This window comes from Triturus cristatus, chromosome 2_2 (assembly GCF_964204655.1).
Source record: "Triturus cristatus chromosome 2_2, aTriCri1.1, whole genome shotgun sequence".
Taxonomy (NCBI): domain Eukaryota; kingdom Metazoa; phylum Chordata; class Amphibia; order Caudata; family Salamandridae; genus Triturus; species Triturus cristatus.
In genome coordinates, this window is record NC_140582.1 from 310180691 (window position 1) to 310199985 (window position 19295).

At 42.2% G+C, this 19295-nt stretch overlaps 1 long non-coding RNA gene across 2 annotated transcripts in view; it reads left to right on the top strand.

Annotated features, from left to right (window-relative positions):
- LOC146862169 (uncharacterized) overlaps positions 1-19295 on the top strand; it is a 334729-nt gene that overhangs the window by 283159 nt on the left and 32275 nt on the right. The window contains exon 5 of one of the 2 annotated variants that reach the window (XR_014978389.1): positions 17071-17157. The exons of the other annotated variant lie outside the window; for it this stretch is intronic. This is a non-coding gene — a long non-coding RNA (uncharacterized LOC146862169). The remainder of the gene's footprint in view (positions 1-17070; positions 17158-19295) is intronic. 2 annotated transcript variants of the gene reach the window in all.

Genomic DNA, 19295 nt, shown 5'->3' on the forward strand with positions numbered 1-19295 from the left:
GTTCCTCTATGGGGATTGTGGGGTTCATGTTGTCCGCTGCGGTCGGTCAGGGTGCATCCGTGGTACTCCGCAGTTGAATTCGTTTTTAGTGGCATTTTCCGTATGCTGTTCTTGTGCTTTTTCCCGCATTACTCGTAAGTATTGCTGGCCTCTCTCTGGTTGTCACTGTTTTCTTATCGCGTTTGGGTACATCGCATGTTTTTTCGCATTGAGGTTTGTGTTTTTATCTTCGTCGAGGTGTTTGTATCACGGACATTGGTCGCGTTTTCAGCAGACTAACGCATGGTACCGCCGTGTTGTGAATTCCATGACACGGGGTTATTTTCCCGCGATAGGCTGCGATGTGTAAAGCTTCGTTAACATTTTTTGAAGATGTTTAGCACATGTTCTTGTGAATATACCATTAAGTGTAGGACGTAGTACACAAAGAAGACATTGAACCTTAACTCACACAACAGTACTAAAAAGGACACATTGAAAAAATACAGATATGTCCTGTTGCAACAAGGCCAACATTCAAAGTGCTCAGGGGATGCACAGCAAACGAGTGCATGCGCTTCATGTACCAGCCAATGCAGCGGGCCCATGGCAAGGAAGTGCAGGACAAGCACGGGCTCTAGTGTACAGGCAGACATGGGGAGTAAAGGCAAAAGAAATAATTGATGGACGGAATGCTGAACAATGCAAGGATCTGGGTTTAATCCATCATACTTTTTCTCACCACGCCACCTCAGTTTAGATCCAGCCATATGCAAATCAGTCTTGATCCTGCTCCTCCTGGGAACACTCCAGCCCGAACTGCCAAGGCAGGTCCTCCCTGGACTGGAAACAAGCATCCTAGGACCGGTTTCGGGGCATCACCTCTCATCAGCAAGGCTAGCTTGAATCCAATGGTGCAGTGAGCACGGGACCCACGTCTGGCAGTTCGGGCTGGACTGTTCCCATGGGGAACAGAGTCAAGACTGATTTGCATATGGCTGGGTCTGAACTGGAATGGAATGGGGTGCAAAAAAACGATGGATTTAGGCCCATCTCTGGGCTGAGGTGAATGTTTGATATTGTGCAGCATTATGTCCATCAATTGTTCTTTTTTCATTGGGAGTAAAGAGGCATGAGATTTGCATGGGCGTTTAAGGGACAGAAACAGGTGGTATGAGTATTTTGGGAGTGCGTCTAATCATGGTGGAATAAGGGGGTTCAGATTCTGGCCCTGAAACGATACAGAGGACATGTGGAACAACAGGTGCAGGAAGAGCAAAATAGAAGAGACAGAATAGTACAAGAGGATGGGTGTAGCGCAGACTGGGGTGATGAGCATGTGTACACCCACAGCAAAAGGCTCACACCCTCACGTAGGTACAGATGTGCAGATATACATAAGCAGGGGCAAGTCACAACACACACACACCCACCCACACACACCCGCACGCACACAGACACCCACACACTCAAATAAACATAAACACAAAGGTACATTAAACCAAACACAGGGGCACACAGCCTAAGAATAAGCAAGCACATTTGTATTAAGCTGCTAAAGTTGCATGTCTGTTTCTTTCAATTTTTTTCTACAGGAACATATTTTCACTGGCGAAACCGCTCACCCTTAAAAATGGGTGGCTAACTATCCTGTTTAATGCAGGTTTCTGGCGCTTTTTGAAAGTCAGCCATGTTGTCCGCACAAAGTTCAGTTTTTTGCGGCTGAGGCAGAAGGGGCAGGTCATTGAAGCCCATGGCCACATTAATAGGTAGAAAAAACATCATCCCTCAGGTCACTTAGAAAAAGGTCTCCTTGGGAAGCCTTGAACAGCATGACAGGGTGTCACTCGCACTGAGTGGCCAGTGTTTTCATTACAAGATAAGAAAGAGGTAGGAGCTGAAACAAAGAGGGTGTCCTGCAAACTCAGCATACAAGCACCTATAGAAATACTAGTGTGGAGGTACGTGAATATCTGCCATGAAGCGCCTTGAAGCAGCCACTAAGTAGCCTCAAAGTCTGTAAAGGAATAGTAAAATGAGTGGACTTTGGAATGTAAACATTCAGTGGACTGGATAGGCTTTCTTAGTATTGCTATTTAGGTACTGATAATCAAATGTGCTAAAAAGAAGTGCCATTTAATTAGATTGTTGAAACTTTTAAAAGGTGAGACATTGAGCAAGAAATGCTGACACTGTAATTACATATCTTCTACTTGTGTTCTCATTTAGGTTGCTGTGTACGTTTTGTGTTGGAATGAATGAAACCGAGTTTGGTTGTCGATGATAACCGTTTATATTAACTTCAAACAATAAACTACTACTACCATAATTAATCCAACTCATCATTGTTCAGAGGAGATAATCACTAGGCACCCCACAACACGTCATATTTTACTCCACGGGAGAATGCAACCAATCTCATAGTCCACTCATCAAAATGTGGTATAGTGCGACAGTGTTGGCGCCTTGGATCAAGAAGTCGCGCAGCGCTATTTGTGCTCTTCGACTTAACCAAATTGTTCGATTTGGGTGAATCTTGTTATCCCTAACCCTCTGTCCCCTTATCTGCCATTATGTAAGGACTTTGAAGCAGACTCACTGGAGGACATGAGCACCAGGGATATATTCCACTGAGCGGGATTCTCTCATATCTGATTTTATCATATTTCATGGCACAATGCTTATAGTTGACAAATCATGACCACTTCCTCTGGTACTCCCCCTGAGTGATGAAATGCCTTTACAAACAATGTGCTTGCTCTTATACTATTATAACAATAAGATTCAAAAAGTCAAAAAAGTGTTTTTACATACAGTAAAATTAGTCAAGCTAGTTACTCTTCATATAGGTTCTAATGGTGTGTGTGTGTGTTTAGTTCCTGTCCAGTTTTCTTACCACACACATAACGGATACCACCTTTCAGGCTTAATATAAGTACTCTCATTCTCAGCAAAAACAGAGCAGAGAAATACGTTAAAAAAGTGATTGATTAAGACTGAAAACCAAAAATCAGCCTGGCCATGCTGCAGGGTACTGTGAGTAGAATGTGGGCATGGGAGCATGGTTGGGTCATGTCAGACAGCCCTTCTCAGCCTGTGGGGCAATGCCAATGTAGCAGAATGGTCAGTCCTGTAAGGGGGGCCGGAATTACACACCATGGGCCAGATGTATGAACGTTTAGCAATTCGGTTACCAGTAACAAACTGGTTACCGACTGCTAACATAGCCTTTTCGTATCTATGAGAAGTCATTCTTTCCCTTCTTTTTGCGAACTGACCTAATACAGAATCGATAATTTTGCGACTCCAAATAGCAATTTAGTATTATGGATTTCATAATAGGGATTCAGTAATTGTATGTATTGTAATTGTATTGTAATTGCATTTATACAGCGCTTATTACCCTTGCCGGGGCGTCAAACTGCTTTTTCGGGGATGTATTAAGGATTTGCGACTAGTCACAGAATGATGATTTTGCACGTGCAATTTACCACCAAATGGAATCAAGTGGTAATCAGGTGTAACCTATGTAAACAGCTCCAGAAAGCATCAGCGCCTTTCACAATAGCAGCTTTGAGTGTGATGGCGAGGAGGACGCTCATATGCACTGCAGAGGAGATGGACAAGATAGGAAAGAATTTTTAGGGCTAGAATTACCATTTTAGAACAAACAGAGGAGGAGATATTTGGCAAACATGATCTTAGTAGTTGGCTTATTTTAGACCCCAGCTTGAAAGAAATACTGATAGAAGTAATGCCCAATTTACCCAAGTGCGAGTATCGCGCTCATTTCAAATCTATACCTCTGATTGATGTCAGGGTGTTATTGCAGTGGCAGGTGATGTTTCACAAAGTGCCTACTCTAGATTTTCTAGGCATTTTCTCGGGGTAATTTTAGGAAAAATTAATAACCATACACTATATCAACACAGGAGGGATGGAGAGCTAAATATTTAAAGAGGTCCGACACCTATGCTCCTCCTAGAATGCCGTATCAAACTTATCAGGGGGAGCAGTATTCAGAGGGTGTTTCACTGATTAATATAGGGTATGAGTGTATCATCTTTGGTCCTGATGAAATGCCATTTGACCCTGCTGGCAGACTAAGGCATGAAACATGTTGACCCCACCTTATCACCTTAATTGATAGCTATTATGGTACATTGTTACTAATAGATAGCTCCTCTGTTTGAATATAGGCAAGGTACCTGTGCCCCATAAAACTCTCCTTAGGTTATCTTAGACTATTTTATCGACACCCTTATCACCGCCCTATTTTTACACAAGTCCCTCCCATGCACTCATCTAACGGCTGTGACAGGTCAAAAGCTCTTCGATAAAGAGCCCCCAGGCCGGCAGGCATTGCGGCGCTGACTTGACGAGGAGCGCCAGATGATGAAGCTTGACACCCCAACAGGTGTGCTAGGGCATTAAGATCTGACCCTGCGGATCCCCTGGATCCCGGTGGTCGGCTTTTCAGATCCACCTGTCTGTGGACTCTCCCACTTATGAGAAACTACTCCCCCTGTTAAGTTTGATACAGTATTTTCCTAACAGACCACAAGTTTTACACCAAACAAATTTAGACTAGTCTCATTTGGAGCAATTCCTATAGGTAACTGGCTGTATTGGTTGGACTTATGTAGCACTATGCTCACTGTCTGCAAACCAGTATTTATTTTGTAACTATAAAAATATTCACTCTTTAAATATACAGGTTATGTCTGATGCATCCTGTATTATCAGAGACCTAGTTAAATGATTCACAGACAGCACACACAACCCCTACATGTTTGGCTACGGTGGGAATTACAGTTGCCTAGCTAGAGGAGACTTTGATGATGGATATTTAAGTAGGTCCATAAATATTTACACATACCAAAGCTGGGTGCTTTAACAGAAATAATAATATCAAATCGTTTTGTTATGGGTAACAGTGCTTATACTTTAGGACCTTGGATTTAAACTCCATGTCTGACCCCAAGCCCCTGAAGTGATCCAAGATACAACACTGCTCACACACGAACATGTTCTGTAGTAGAGAGAACATTTGGACTTTTGGAAGACAGATTTTGTTTTCTAAGTAAGAGTCCGGGGCACTGCAATACAGCCCTGAGACATCCTGTAAAATAGCTGCAACCTGTGCTATATCGCATAATGTAGCTGCTAGAAGGCAGTATACATTGTAGATACAGAGTTCTATTCCCATAATGAAGGTCCAAATCCGTGACCACATGTACCTCCAAATGCTTCAAGAGCAGCCGAAGAAAGAGCACAAGGTGCAGATAATACTACTCATTATTTCTAAGGTAAGTCTTTAAACAACAGTTAATAAAAACAACAGTTGTGATGTTACTGAACATAAAAGTAACCTATATTTCAGGCCTATACTTTTGAAAAGGTTTAAACCTATGTGAATAATTGTATCAAGGTTTTAAAAAACTTTACATTGATGACATCCAAGTTTTCAAAAGAAGACAAACAACATTTTCAAATTTTAAGAAGTTATCAAAGACACTACACAAAGATTTCCTCTCCTCTTAGAACCACGTCTCCATGTAGCCACATGTGACCGCACTTCTCTCCCCCGGCAATGGCGGCACAGCATTTTTGAACATTGCGATGGGGAGCTGAGATTTCTGGCGACGGTCAGCGGGCGCATTTCAATGGTACTCTTGAATTCACTGAATGCAAGTAAAATTGAATCAAGCCCAAGTCTGAAGCGAGCCTGAAATGGGGAGGCAGTGCAAGTGTTTTTCCAGAGGACCTGAGAGGAACCATACGGAGGCGGTGTTTGGAGCCAGACAAGGGTGGATTTGCCTTTGGACTGGAATTGAGCTTGCTGGGGCAGTGCGAGTAGCAACTGCTCTGCTGAGAGCGACGCTGCCATCAGGAGGTGAGGAGGTGATGAGGTGAGGGGATTTGGCCCAGAGAACTGAGATTTAAGTGCTTTGCAGCTTAAAATTCAAAGCAGAATCTACAAACTGAGAAGCAAAGTTGTTTCTTTATTTTTTTTTGACTCACCCTCCTTCAATCTTATCCCTTAATGTTTGACTTTGAATCTATAACTGAGGTCACAAAAAGGGAGAGGAAGGGAAAAAAACAAAAGATCTTTAAATGGAGTATAAAATCTGCTGTGTTGACTTAAGGGGCGACTCAAAGATGAGAAGACATAATAAGCACAATAATCCTTTCCCAAAGTTGATTCTGCAGCAGGTTTAAAGGCTAAAACTCGCTTGGTGCAGGCAAAAGCGATTTCTTCGACGGTCAGAGTCGGTCACCTGGTCAACCGCCCCGGTCTTAATTCAAATTTTGAGAGCTCAGAAGAGGAACCAATCGAGGTTCACTTGGAAGCAGGGGTTCCTTCAGCCCAGTCCTCGATGGAGAATAGTAAAACAACCGAGAAAAATCTGGACGGTGATTTAACAGCAGGGAACAGTAAGGAGGAGGGAAAAAGTATGAAGTAATTCCTGTTATTTACGTAAAAGGCATTCCAGGCAGCCCCTCCCCAACTCGATGCCCAACCACCACAAAAGTCTGAGGGGGCAGTTGGGATAGAAGACACCTTTAACAGCTCGCATCAGGCCTACATCTATATCAACACATGCAATAGCTCAGGCGGCTCCCCCATCCTCCTTCACAGCACAAGAATTAAACCAAAGTTCCACGACCTAGGCAACATCTCCCTCGTCTGGGGCTACATCTCTACTCCATACCCAGCTCATGCAGATTCAGACTCCAGTAGTGGATGCAACAGGATCCTATTCAGAGGTTCAAGAACAGCAACAGATCTCGTTCCAGCTGTCGGATGGCAATAATGTAGGGGGTCAGAAAGGGACAAAGAATCAACAACCTATGGTTTCAGAGTCCTTGGAAGCCTCAAAGGCTGGTTCTGGTTCTGGTTCATCTGATGCAGCTCTTACAAAACAGGTGGACATCAAGATATTGCTAAATCTGATTCTTGAGGAAATAAGAGAGATGAAAAGACCTCAGGAGAATGAAATAGCTTCTCTCCATCAGCGCCTTGGCAAAATAGAAGAAGCAGTGGCTTGCCTCCCTGTAAAAATTCAAGAAGCCGAAACAAGGATCTCCCAGCTTGACGACCAAATGAGTTCCATGCTCTCGAAAGTGAACAAAGCCACCAAGGATAAGAACATTTTAGAGAATAAACTCGATGAGCTTGAAAATCACTCGTGGCGTTCGAATTTGCGAATAGTGGGGGTTCCGGAGAGGAACGAGGGTGCCCAGATGTTGCAATGGGTGGAATCCTTTATTAAGCAAAAGGTATTGCCTGAGTATAATGGGGATCTCACGATCACAAGGGCCCACAGAGTTCCATTTCATCTGCTACCTAATTCTAATAGTCCACAAACTATCTTAGTTAACTTCACTGACTATCGTATCAAGGAAAGGATTCTGGCAAAGGCCATACAACAAAGACAATTCCCCAATAATGAAACCTCAAACTGCCGAATATTTTCCGACATGTCAGCGACTGCGGCTCGCAGGCGCAAAGAGTTTGCCAAACTGCTGTTTCTCTTTAAAGCTCAAGGTGCTCAGGCGTCTATAGCCTAGCAATCGAAGCTTCGTGTACTTGTGAGGGGGAAATTTCATATGTTCTCTAATCTAGAAGATGCCCAGGGTCTTCTCAAGGAGATCTCAGTTTCAAAGTGAATTGATAGGCTGGACAATGTTTATTTCATTGCATCCTAATTCACGATTGCCAGGGGGAGAAGGGTTACCGAGGGTGCATGTCCATGGCACCCATAAGAGAAGTCCGGGGATGAGGAGATGTGGTCAGTGTGGTGGTCCACATTTCTAGAGGGGTATGAAGTGGAGGCAGGGGGGATTAAAAAAAGCGTGTGGCAGTAAAATGAGCAGTAGCAGGGGCAGTGGGGGAAAGATCATCAGGATTGTGGGATTGGTCGTTCATGATTTGAAACTTTATCAAAATGACAAATAAGTGCTGTATTATTTCTGTCAACGTCAACGGGATACTTAACAAACAAAAGTATGGATAATTAATTAGGTGGCTAGCTTCCTTCTCGCCCAAGGTACTATTTCTTCAAGAAACTCACTTAAAAACCAACTCCCCAAAGCTATTTCTTCCAAGAGTTTTTCCCATGCCTTTTTTGCTTTAGCTGAGTTGGCGAAAAGAGGATGAGCTATCTACTTCTGTAGAGGTCTACCGTGGGAATTTAGCCAAGTCCGGAGAGATCCCTCTGGAAGGTGGATCTGGATTGAGGCAAAACTAAGCGATATGATATTAAACTTTGTAAATTATTATGGCTCAGTAGTAGACGATATTACAGCTATACTGAAGATTAGTGAGCTACTAAGGGGGGGCACCAGGAAAGATAATTTTGGGTGGAGACTTTAATTTCATTCAAGATCTAAAAAAAGACACCTCTAATAAAAACATAAAAGAGTTGAAGCCCAAAACCAAAAAAGTTATAGATGTTTTAAGACAGGAACATCTCCTGCTTGACCCCTGGCACCACTCTAATCCAACTGATTGTTAATTTACATGCTATTCTCGCCAATTTCATACGGCCTCCCGAATCAATTTTTTTTAAATATCACGATCTTTGAAACATTCAGGTTTTGAAATAGGGGCAAATTATTTTTCGGACCACTGCTTCGTAAAGCTCGAGTTGGAGATTGAGGAGGGCAGGAGGACAAGATCCAGGTGGCAGATGGATCATCTCCTCTTGCAGGATCCTCATTGGGTTGCCGATATAAAATATTGGATATTAGATTATTTTAAGATGAATTAAAACACATCAGAAATCTTCTCTGTCTGGGGTGGGTTTAAAGCAGCCTTACGTGAGCAGATGATCGCGTTCTCAGCCGCCCAGTCTAAAAAACGTCGAGACAAGATTGCTAAACTCCAGCAGGTGGTGGATAATGCTATTTGACTTAGAAATGCCCCGTCTCAGGGGACGGGTGATGCCGGAGGGCAGCTCGAAAGGGCGAAGCAGGCATTGAAGGAGTTTTTTTTTAATTGAAGAAATAAACAGCTTAGAACATACCAACAATGAGTGTATGAGGATAGTCAAATGGTTGGTAACATGCTAGCTGGGGCAACAAAAACAAAACAGGAAGCAGCCCTGATTTCTGAAATTATTGATCCTAAGATCATAGACACTATAACGGACAAAGACGGCATAGCCCAAGTCTTTATGGAACATTATTCACAGTTATACGCCGCTATATACAAGGTAGGACTGGACAAAATCCAAAAATATTTTGAGGGGGTCAATCTTCCCACTAGAGGAACAAATCAATCTCGATATATCTGAAGTTTTAAATGTGGGGAAATCTATTGCAGGGGCAAAAGCCTGTTGAGCTGATGGGCTACCGATCACATTTTATAAATTTTTTTCCAAGGAATTGACTCCTTTCCTGGTGAAGCTGTTTAACACTATTAAATTGGGAGGCTGTGCTCCCCCTAGTTTTAAAGAATCTATAATCGTCAGCTTCGTGAAGAAGGGAAAAAATCATAAGGATGTCAATTCACACAGACTGATCAGTCTCCTCAATGCTGATTTTAAAACTTTAATGAAAGTCTGGGCTCAACACTTCACCCCCATAGCCCAGGCACTAATTCATAGTGATCAGTCCAGGTTTGTTGCTGGGAGGTCCATGTCCTCCAATACTGGGTATTTAATCCAGGCCCTCGACTATTCTACGAAAAATAAAGTTCCAACCCTTATTATGATGGTGGACGCCGAAAAGACATTCGACCTGGTTAATTGGGACACACTTTTTTTGGTTTGGATAAATTTGGTATCCCTGTCCAAGTCACAAATATGTTGAGAAACATCTATCAGGGTGCCCAGGCCCGGGTGGTAATAAATGCCAATCAAATAGGGGCAGTTAATATAAATCGTGGGACCAGACAAGGTTGCCCAATGTCCCCCATTTTGTTCACCTTCTTCATCGAGCCCCTGGCCATTAGAATCCGCGGAAATCCCGAAATTAAAGCTCCAATAAAAGGGATGGCGAAACTAAAACTTTTCGCAGATGATATAATTTTATATCTGAGCCCCGTTAAGCTGAATCTGGATCAGGCTTTAGAAGAATTTAGCCAATTCGAATTAATAGGGGGATACAAAAGAAATCAAAATAAAACTGAGATTTTAACATTGAATGTTGACTATAATTTTTTACCCTCCAATTTAACATCCCAGGCTTTGAAAGCAGAACCAATTCGATATCTGGGCATATATGTCTCTAATCACTATGAACAGTTCTTCAGTTTGAATTATTCAGCAATGCAGAAAAAAATTAAAGCCCTGCTCGATAAGTGGTCTCCCTTCCCTCTAACACTAATAGGCCGTGTAGCGCTCATAAAAATGCCTATTCTCACCCTAATAATATTCTTCTTTATAAATGTACCCTTGAAGATCAACTCCAAATATTTTAAAGAGATGGAGTCAATGTTCAGGGAATTTGTCTGGAGTAGGAAGGCTTCCAGGGTTAAGCTAACTATACTGCAGTTGGAAACTCATCAAGGGGGTCAGAATTACCAAAAATATGAAGCAGCGATCTTGGATCTCACAGCACGTTTATTGGAATCAAATGGTTTATTAGACAATTTTTTTTGACAATGATTCAGAGTCAGGCTACCAAATCCCGATATTTTTAAAAACATCCAAATTACCAAAAAATACCCGATACAAGACGGTACAAGACTTTTCCCACAGATTACAATCCTTTTTTAAACAAGCTGGGTCCTCAGGATTTAACTATTTGAAGCTAGAGGAATGTAAAATTCTCAGTCTTCAAGTACACTCCAGTTGTCTTAAAAGATGGAAGGACTGTGGTTTTGAGGAATTGGGTTACTTCTTAATTAATTGGAAAGTAATCTCCTGGCAAAAGGTTCAAAATAGATACAGCAACCGAAATACGCCTGGGTTTCTGGAGTATCTGCAGATCGTACATTTTATAAATAGGTACAATGTATTGTCAAGAGGTGCTCCAAAAAAGCAGGTAAATGCTCTATATAGAGCTAAACTAAAGGGGGTTGGAAATTGGTATTCTCAACTAAGAAAGTGTAACGAACTCCCCCTGGTTGAAGAGTTCCTGGAAAAAGTAAACCGGGAAATGAACTGTTCTTTCTCTTGCCAGGAATGGCAGTTCATAGCCCAGTTAGGAAGCAAGGCACTAAGAGCAGCTAACTTTAAAAGGATGGCTTTTTTATCTCAGTGTTTGGCATACTACACCCCCAAAACTCTTAATAAACGCTATCCGTAAGTGGAAAACAAATGTTTCGATGCCAGGCAGAAGGCGAGGGAGATTGGCTCCACACATTTGTTTATGTGCCCAAAACTCAAACTATTCTGGGCCAAGATCTTCTCGGCAATAAGCCATGCATTAAACAAGAGGCTTGACCCTGAGGCAGAGGTAGCACTCTTTGGCATTTCTAAAGCAAGGTCTGACTTGACTAAAGCCGAAGAGACCTACAAGGCGATTTGCTTTTTAGTTGCTCACTCTCCAATTCTCCAAAACTGGAGGTCTGAAGATGTACCTTCCTATTTTGAATGGCTAAACAAAATGCATCGCACCATGAGGTTTGAAGAAGCTTATGCCAAGAGGGTTGGTGCAACAATTTTTTTTTTAAACTGTTTGGAAGTTTTTTTAAGATTGTGAAACCATGATAGAAATATACATTTTTGGAGATATATTCATTGAAGTGTTAGGGAGCACTTTAGCACATTGCACTTTTTTCTGACATATATTTAAGGAAAGGCACGACGGCACTTTAATACTACAGTTCTTTTTATAGATATAATGTTTACATTACTTAGATCGGGTTTTAAATGGTTATCTCTTTCTATCAGTATTTTATAATCAGGGTATAAGAGATTCAAATTTAATGATTATAGTTAAACGTTAGGGCCTTTAAACAATGTCAGTAAATCAATCATGCATTATTTTAATATGTAGCACTCTAGCACTTTAGAAATTTAAGCAGTAAGACCAGGTTTTTAAATATTGTAAGACCTAGCCAGACTTCTGTTTCCTTTTTAAATATTTGGCGTTTTGGTGTTAAATCCATATTCGTTCCATTTGAAAAATGAATAAGATTTTTTTTTTTTTTACCGTAAAATGTTGGTTTTAATCCCTGATGATCAATGGTATCACAATGTATGTATTGCCCTTATGCTCTGCTCAATAAAAAATGTTAAAAGCAAAAAAAGATTTTCTCTCCACACGTTTCCTCCAATTATATTTCTGCACCCACACAAATACCTGTTCACAAGCCTTCCCTAGCATAAAGTTTCTTAATAAAAGCACCCATCCCTCATACAACCCTCCCCCAAAATTCCTCACACCTGCAAGCCAACAATATCTCACACATACTATTCAAACATGGGTTGAATCAGTTGAATAACTGGGTTTCTTTGGTATTCTTTGTCCCTTGTACCCACTACAGAGTGGACATCTTGATTTAGGGAATATAATCCCCAATCAGGTTAGGCAGCTTCATAACCACCTGGTGCAGTGGTGAATTTGTGGCATGCAAGCTTTCATGACAACGCCATGCAAGCAAGTAAACGCCATCTCATCCTCATGCTTCAGCACCCTCCGCATGCTCCAAAAGATCTACAGGTGGATTCCCACAGACACGAGAAGAACGGTCACCCAAGCCCTTGTCAGCAGCAGGTTGGACTACGGAAGCGTCCCTCTACGCGGGAGCCCCGGCCAAACTACTGAAATGACTGCAACGCATACAGAACGCCTGATCCTCGACATCCCTCGAAATAGCCACACCACCCCCACCTGAAAGACCTGCACTAACTTCCCGTCAACAAGAGGATCACCTTCATGCTCCTCACCCACACACACAAGGCACTCCACAACACCGGACCAACATACCTCTACAGACTGCTCACCTTCTACACCCCGAATCGGCAGCTCCGCTCCACCGACCTCGCCCTCGCCACCGTCCCCCGCATCCGAAGAACGACCACCCGCGGCAGATCGTTCTCCTACCTCGCTGCCAAGTCCTGGAACGCCCTTCCCACCCTCCTATGGCAGACCGAAGACCTTCTGACCTTCAGGAGGCTGCTCAAGACCTGGCTGTTCGAGCAGTAGCAGCTCCTCCCCCCCAGCGCCTTGAGACCCTCACGGGTGAGTAGCGCACTCTATAAATGTCTTGATTGATTGATTGATGACAAACGATTTGACCTTAATCACAGTGCGAGGTATATGGTGACATCCTTCTAACCATGGTATTATTGAAGAAGGTACCACAAGGTATGATAATGTCTGCCAACCAAGTGAGGACACCATTGCTGGCTTAATGCCTACCGATGATGTCCGCAAGCAGTTTCAGCATGAAAGCTTTGTAAAATGTCAAGAGATCCTGAACCATGCGTTCGTTATCTATCGGGTCTATGATGCTATCCACCATAACCTGTATGCCAGACACTTACAGCACCATGCTATGGGTAATTATTGACTAGGATCCGGTAATGGTCCACTTGTCCAAATCAAGTAAATGCTATTCCAAATGGAAAGTAGATGCATCATCTTCTGGCAAGGATAGAATGGAATCCCTTAAATATTTTTACCAGTTATTATTGTGAGCAGAACCTGAAGGTTCTCTGTAGAAACAGTTTATTTCTGAGACTGTCATGTTGCATCTGGGTAGGAGATTTGGGACAGGGAAAGTTAATGGTTGCCTTCTGTTATTCTCTTTTTTTGATTTGGAGATCTCTATGGTTATGTCTGCACCACTGATACTGCATGTATTTTTGCACCTCTCGGGAAGGAGAATTTCACTTTGTGCATGGAGCAGAGATTTGAGGTTGATGAGTCACTGGAAGGAGGTGCTTGTAAAGGTCCTTGAGTGTCGGTGGGACCAGCTCACATGTATATTATCTGGTGTTTCAGTCTCGGACATGTTGTACCTTTAAAGTGAGAGAGAATAAGGTCTTGCTTTGTTGAAAAAAAAGTGCCGAACTAGTGGCATGATTACTCCTAATATGTTAACAAATCCTTTTTTAAATAATTTTGAGTGCTTCTGAACATTCGGATGCTTTTGGAAGCTAGAGAAACCTCCCTAAAAGGATTTTTGACCACCAGATGAAATGAAAACAATAAATATTTTAATATACAAACATATGCCCATATAATTTAGTTGATTTTGGAAGGTGTTTAGGGTGGCACATACCCACAGAATCCTAGTATAACATAACACACCAGGCCATTTAGACCTTGGTGGATGGCCTGCCAGCCCTCGTGGTCAGCAGATGATATTGCATCCACTTCCTTTGTAGAGAAACACCTGCCCTGTGGTGAAATCCTTGTCTTTCTGGTAGGTATGTCACTACTTTCAGATCAAGCACCAGTGTGCCGGTCGTTCTGAAGGTAGAAAGTTTACTGAGCAGGAGCCATGTTGTTTTGGCCCAGTTCCTTAAATATTTTTATTTTTCAAAAACTCACTCATCAAGTGTGGGTTTGTTTTTGAAAAACAGAAATGCAGTGCCCCTGACAAACAGGGAGAATCAGAATAAGCGTGGAATCCCCCTGGTAAACCACAAGTGTTTAAGGGAGAGAAACAACAAATAATACAAGGCAGAGAACTCCCTGGGGGAAAGACTGAACAATTTACATGATCCTATGGGCAGTGCGTGCCCAGTAGAAAATTCATTCGTAGTTGCCCCATCTCTAAAATCCATCCCCTCATATATGCTATTTTGTGACACAAACTTTTGGAAATAACTACCCCTCTAACTCCTCTTGCGCATCTTCTTTCAAACATTATTATCACTTTATATTAATGAATGAGTAAATAAATCCGGCAAATACATAAATCATGTTCTTTTACCAATAAAACATATTAACAAATAAAAGTTATTACAATAACACATTTTGCAACAATAATCCCACCTTAAAGTCAGCAAGAATCTGATAGATGGTTTGGTGGTAGGCTCAACTGGCTCTTGTACGGAGAATTTAGTAACATCCCAAAGTATGATACAACTTTGAGAAAATTAAAATTGTGTAGCACAATTGTAGTGATCAAGTCCACGCAGGTTGAGATGATTCAAAGAGGTTTTATTGAAGATAGTTACAAGATCACAGGGAGACCCCACCTGGAGCAGTCATCAAGTTGCTTAGCCCACTCAACTGTGTCTTCTCTGACTGAATCATAACATTCTAAACAGCATCATCAAAGTAACATTTCATTGGTGGTAAATAGCATTGCATTTACTAAAGTCAGGATATAACATATCCCCCTTTCTTATACGGAAAAACAAAATGAAAAGAAAACGATAGAGGAGAACTGGAGATTGAGAGAGAGAATTGAAGAAACAAAGAGAAGATAAGAAAAGAAAATGACAGAAGTTAAAGAAAACAGGACAGATGTGTCCTGATGCGAACAAAGTACAAGTTCAGTGAAACGTTCACCATCCAAGGTTCTTAACAAGCCCCTCAGACACTCCTCGCTACAGTGGGACCACATAAACAAACATAGTACAGTGCATATCTCTAACGATAAGAGTTGACTTAACGATGTAGGATGCCCACTTCCCTCTGGCACTGCCAAAACAAATCAAACAGCTTCTGTCTGCACGCAGGTTGAGTCACACCACACTAACTATGCGAAACGCACACTTCAGGAGGTGTACAGGTTCACAGTCCCAAAGTAGGAGGACTCAGTAGCAGTAGCAGGGGAAAGACACCTTTTCAAAGTAGTACGTTGAATAAATAAGATCACTTGAAGCTGCAGCAATTATAGAAAGAGCAGGATTGTAGAGAAGTGCAGGATACTTGAATGACTATAGAAAGCGCAGGATTGTAGAGAAGTGCAGGATACTTGAATGGAACAGACATCCAGATAGAAGAGAAACCATGGTTGGCGCACACATGAAAAGACACACTTCTTCACCAGACAGTGTAGACATCGATGTGTGGCACTGAAGACGGTAAAACAGGCTTACCCTCACTGAAGGCACAGCACAGAATAGAGATGGTGGCAGGCTTGAAGACTTGAAGAGTGTCAGGCTTACCCTCACTGAAGGCACAGCACAGAACACGTACGTTGGCAGGCTTACCCTCACTGAAGGCACAGCATAAGACACAGACGTTGGCAGGCACAGACATTGGCAGGTTTACCCTGGCTGAAGGTACAGCACAAAGCGTAGACTTTAGTAAGTAGGCTTACCCTCACTGAAGGCACAGCACAGAACATACTCGTCGCCAAAAATTGTAGTGATCAAGTCCACGCAGGTTGAGATGATTCAAAGAGGTTTTATTGAAGATAGTTACAAGATCACAGGGAGACCCCACCAGGAGCAGCCATCAAGTTGCTCAGCCCACTCAACTGTGTCTTCTCTGACTGAATCATAACATTCTTAAACAGCATCATCAAAGTAACATTCCATTGGTGGTAAATAGCATTGCATTTACTAAAGTCAGGATATAACAAAAATGTACACCTGGAGTAGCCACGGCTATCATTTATTGCTTATTTTGATCTTGATATTGCTATTGTACATAATTTAGAAGTACAAAATATAGAGTTGTAAAAATCTATTTTATATATTCCATTTTTTAGTGTTTATATTAATGCTGTCAGCCAAAAATACACAATGATGTACTAACAAATACAGAAATAACCTTTGGCAGTGCTAATACTCAATAAATTAAATCAGATTATCAGTAAGTATGTTTAATGCAATACATTAATATATTGTTGTGTAAATGACTTTAATCTGATGAATAAACAAGTTTAAAATGCCAGTATTTTACCAAAGTACTCTTTGGTTTGCAACAATAGCAAGTCAATTATTAACAATTTCATCTGGGTATAAAAGGGACAATGTTGCCTTGAAAGAAATTGAAGCAATCTCTGCATAACAGGAATTAAACCGCCCCCACCACTCAGTCCCAACCCTTCAGGCTCAACAGGTTAACGCCCGGTGCCCGCTAAGACCAGTCCAGACCTGCTGGTGAGCTACAAGATTGCATAGCAATGGTGTGCACAAACTTGACGCATTGTTCTCTCACAGTTTTGTGGGATTTTTTGCGGTTTGCACAAACTCGAAGTCTCCTTGATCCTCTCATTTGTAGGTGCTGGAAGGAGCTGCAGGCCCCAAAGGAGCAGGATCAGGCCAACACAATGCGAAGACAAGGTCCCAGGATGGGATCAGAAGGCAGGTGAGTCCTCTGCAATCACAGTCCAGAAGGTCAAGCTAATGGAGAAGACATGGCTTCTCCATTAGCCCAAGATGGCTGATGTGTTCTTGCCGGATCTTGTCATTTGCTGGTAATTCCACAAGAGTTGCAGCTCTCATGAAAGTAAGGACAGAAGTTTCCACAAGAGTGCTGGGTTGCATTGGCAGCTGGAAAAATGTTCTGTCTGTTCCTGCATGCAGGTCACCAGACATAAGTCATCCACGCTTTGAGTAGGGGCATGACCCTGAGTGGACTCACATCTTTCCTGGAGCCCAGGGTACAGTGTAGGAGATCACAGGACAGGGACACACTAAGCTTTGGGTGGAAAATGGTCTTAAGTTGATGAATCTCTTTCTATGGGGTGGGCACATGAGCCTGATGTTGTGTGGAACCCTGAAGGGTTTGGAAGGAGCTCAGTCGTGGGAATCAATAATGGACAGAGGGAGGCCATAGTTAACATCCAATTGAATTATTGGGATCTGCAAGTAAAGTATGTATCAACATTAGTACACTTGTCAAGCCTAGTTTGAACAATTCCATGCCAAGGGCAATGGTCTCTCGAGTTTATGTAGAGGACAATTTTTGCTGCTCCAACGTATTTAACAAAGTTTACGTAAAAGTCATTTATTTTTCTACAACAACGTGGTGTGGCCTACGGTGGAGGACTGAATTATGACTAGTGTAAACACTTGCTGTTTTCTCAAGGCATTCTGTAATATTTACTCGAACAAACTATTTTGAAAACTGAACTAAAAGTGGTCTTTTGCCCCAGGTAGTAGTAAAATCTTGGGAGTAAATGGCCTGGTTGATGTATAATTCAGTATTCAAAATTAAGTAGCTGAAAGTCATCTCTTGGGTCAAGATTCAGAATCAAATTCAGGTAATTGATTAAACCAAATAACTGTACCAAAATAAAATTAAGGACTATCTCAAAAATTAAATGTCATTGTGGTACAACACACTAATATGGCTCCACAGAAAAAATGGAACATGCATGGGAAGTGTGGGAGAAGAGATTGCCATGATCATGTGTGCAGCAGTTTATTTCTACATGAAGGCCCTCATTATGAGTTGGTTGTTATTTGGTTTGATGATACCGAAAGGGGAATAACTGCTCGGACCCAGAGATAACGGGTCCTTTGTCAATCAGTTTTTCTCCATTCCGGTGAAAAAACACAGATATGTTTCACCCGCTCTGCGGTTCCATGGAGAGGCTGCAGGAGGCTAGGGTAGAGTGTGAAGCTAGGGAGTCTGGACAGGCTTATGTCTGTCTGTTGATACATTTTTTTGCTCCCTTATGCTTCTGCAAGGGTTAGGTGCGAAGCCAGGCAGTCAGGGCTTAATTTGAGGTGGTGGTTTCCAGTGCTCAGCACCGGCACTTAATCATCAACACCTGCGCTTTTCATGAGCACCACTTAAGGACACCTTCATTTATGGTAGGCAGGGGGAGATTAAGTGATTTGCTCAGAATCACAGGATGCTGAGCTGAAGCTGAGACTCAAACCTGGTTCCACCAGCTCCGAAGTCGGCGGCTCTGGTCATTACACCACATCCTCTCCCAACTTTCATGTTTAGTATTTGGTTCTGTTTAAGGGGGCGCTAACAGCAGAAATGAGCTGGTACAAGCTGCCTCCTGACAAGAGCCCAGGCACTTACTGTTTTACTAATTAACCACGGCAGGCAGTGCTAATGTTTACAGTGGCGAGGTCACGTCCAGTGTCTCCAGGTCTGAAATTATCATGTCTGGAGTTTGTGGATCCAGTAATTCCAGGGCTTGAAAAACCATAAAACATGTAGTTTATGTGAGTGTTGTCCACCTGGGGGAAACCGCTATGGGCTACTCGAAATGAGGGCCTCAGGGCCCAATTCACAACCATTAAAAAAAAAGAATCAGAAATGTACGCATCATAGGTTTCTTCATACATTTTGAGTAGATATTTGACATTTTATGGATTTACAAAACTCCACTTGCGCACACATGGAAGTTTAGCTAGTCATATATTTCCATGATTACTCCTGTATACCTCTATCTTGCAGATGATCTGCATAAGTAAGTTTGGAGGAAGTTTGCATTAGCAAAATTAACTTTCTTGTTTTCTCTATTGGAAAATTGTGTTTCC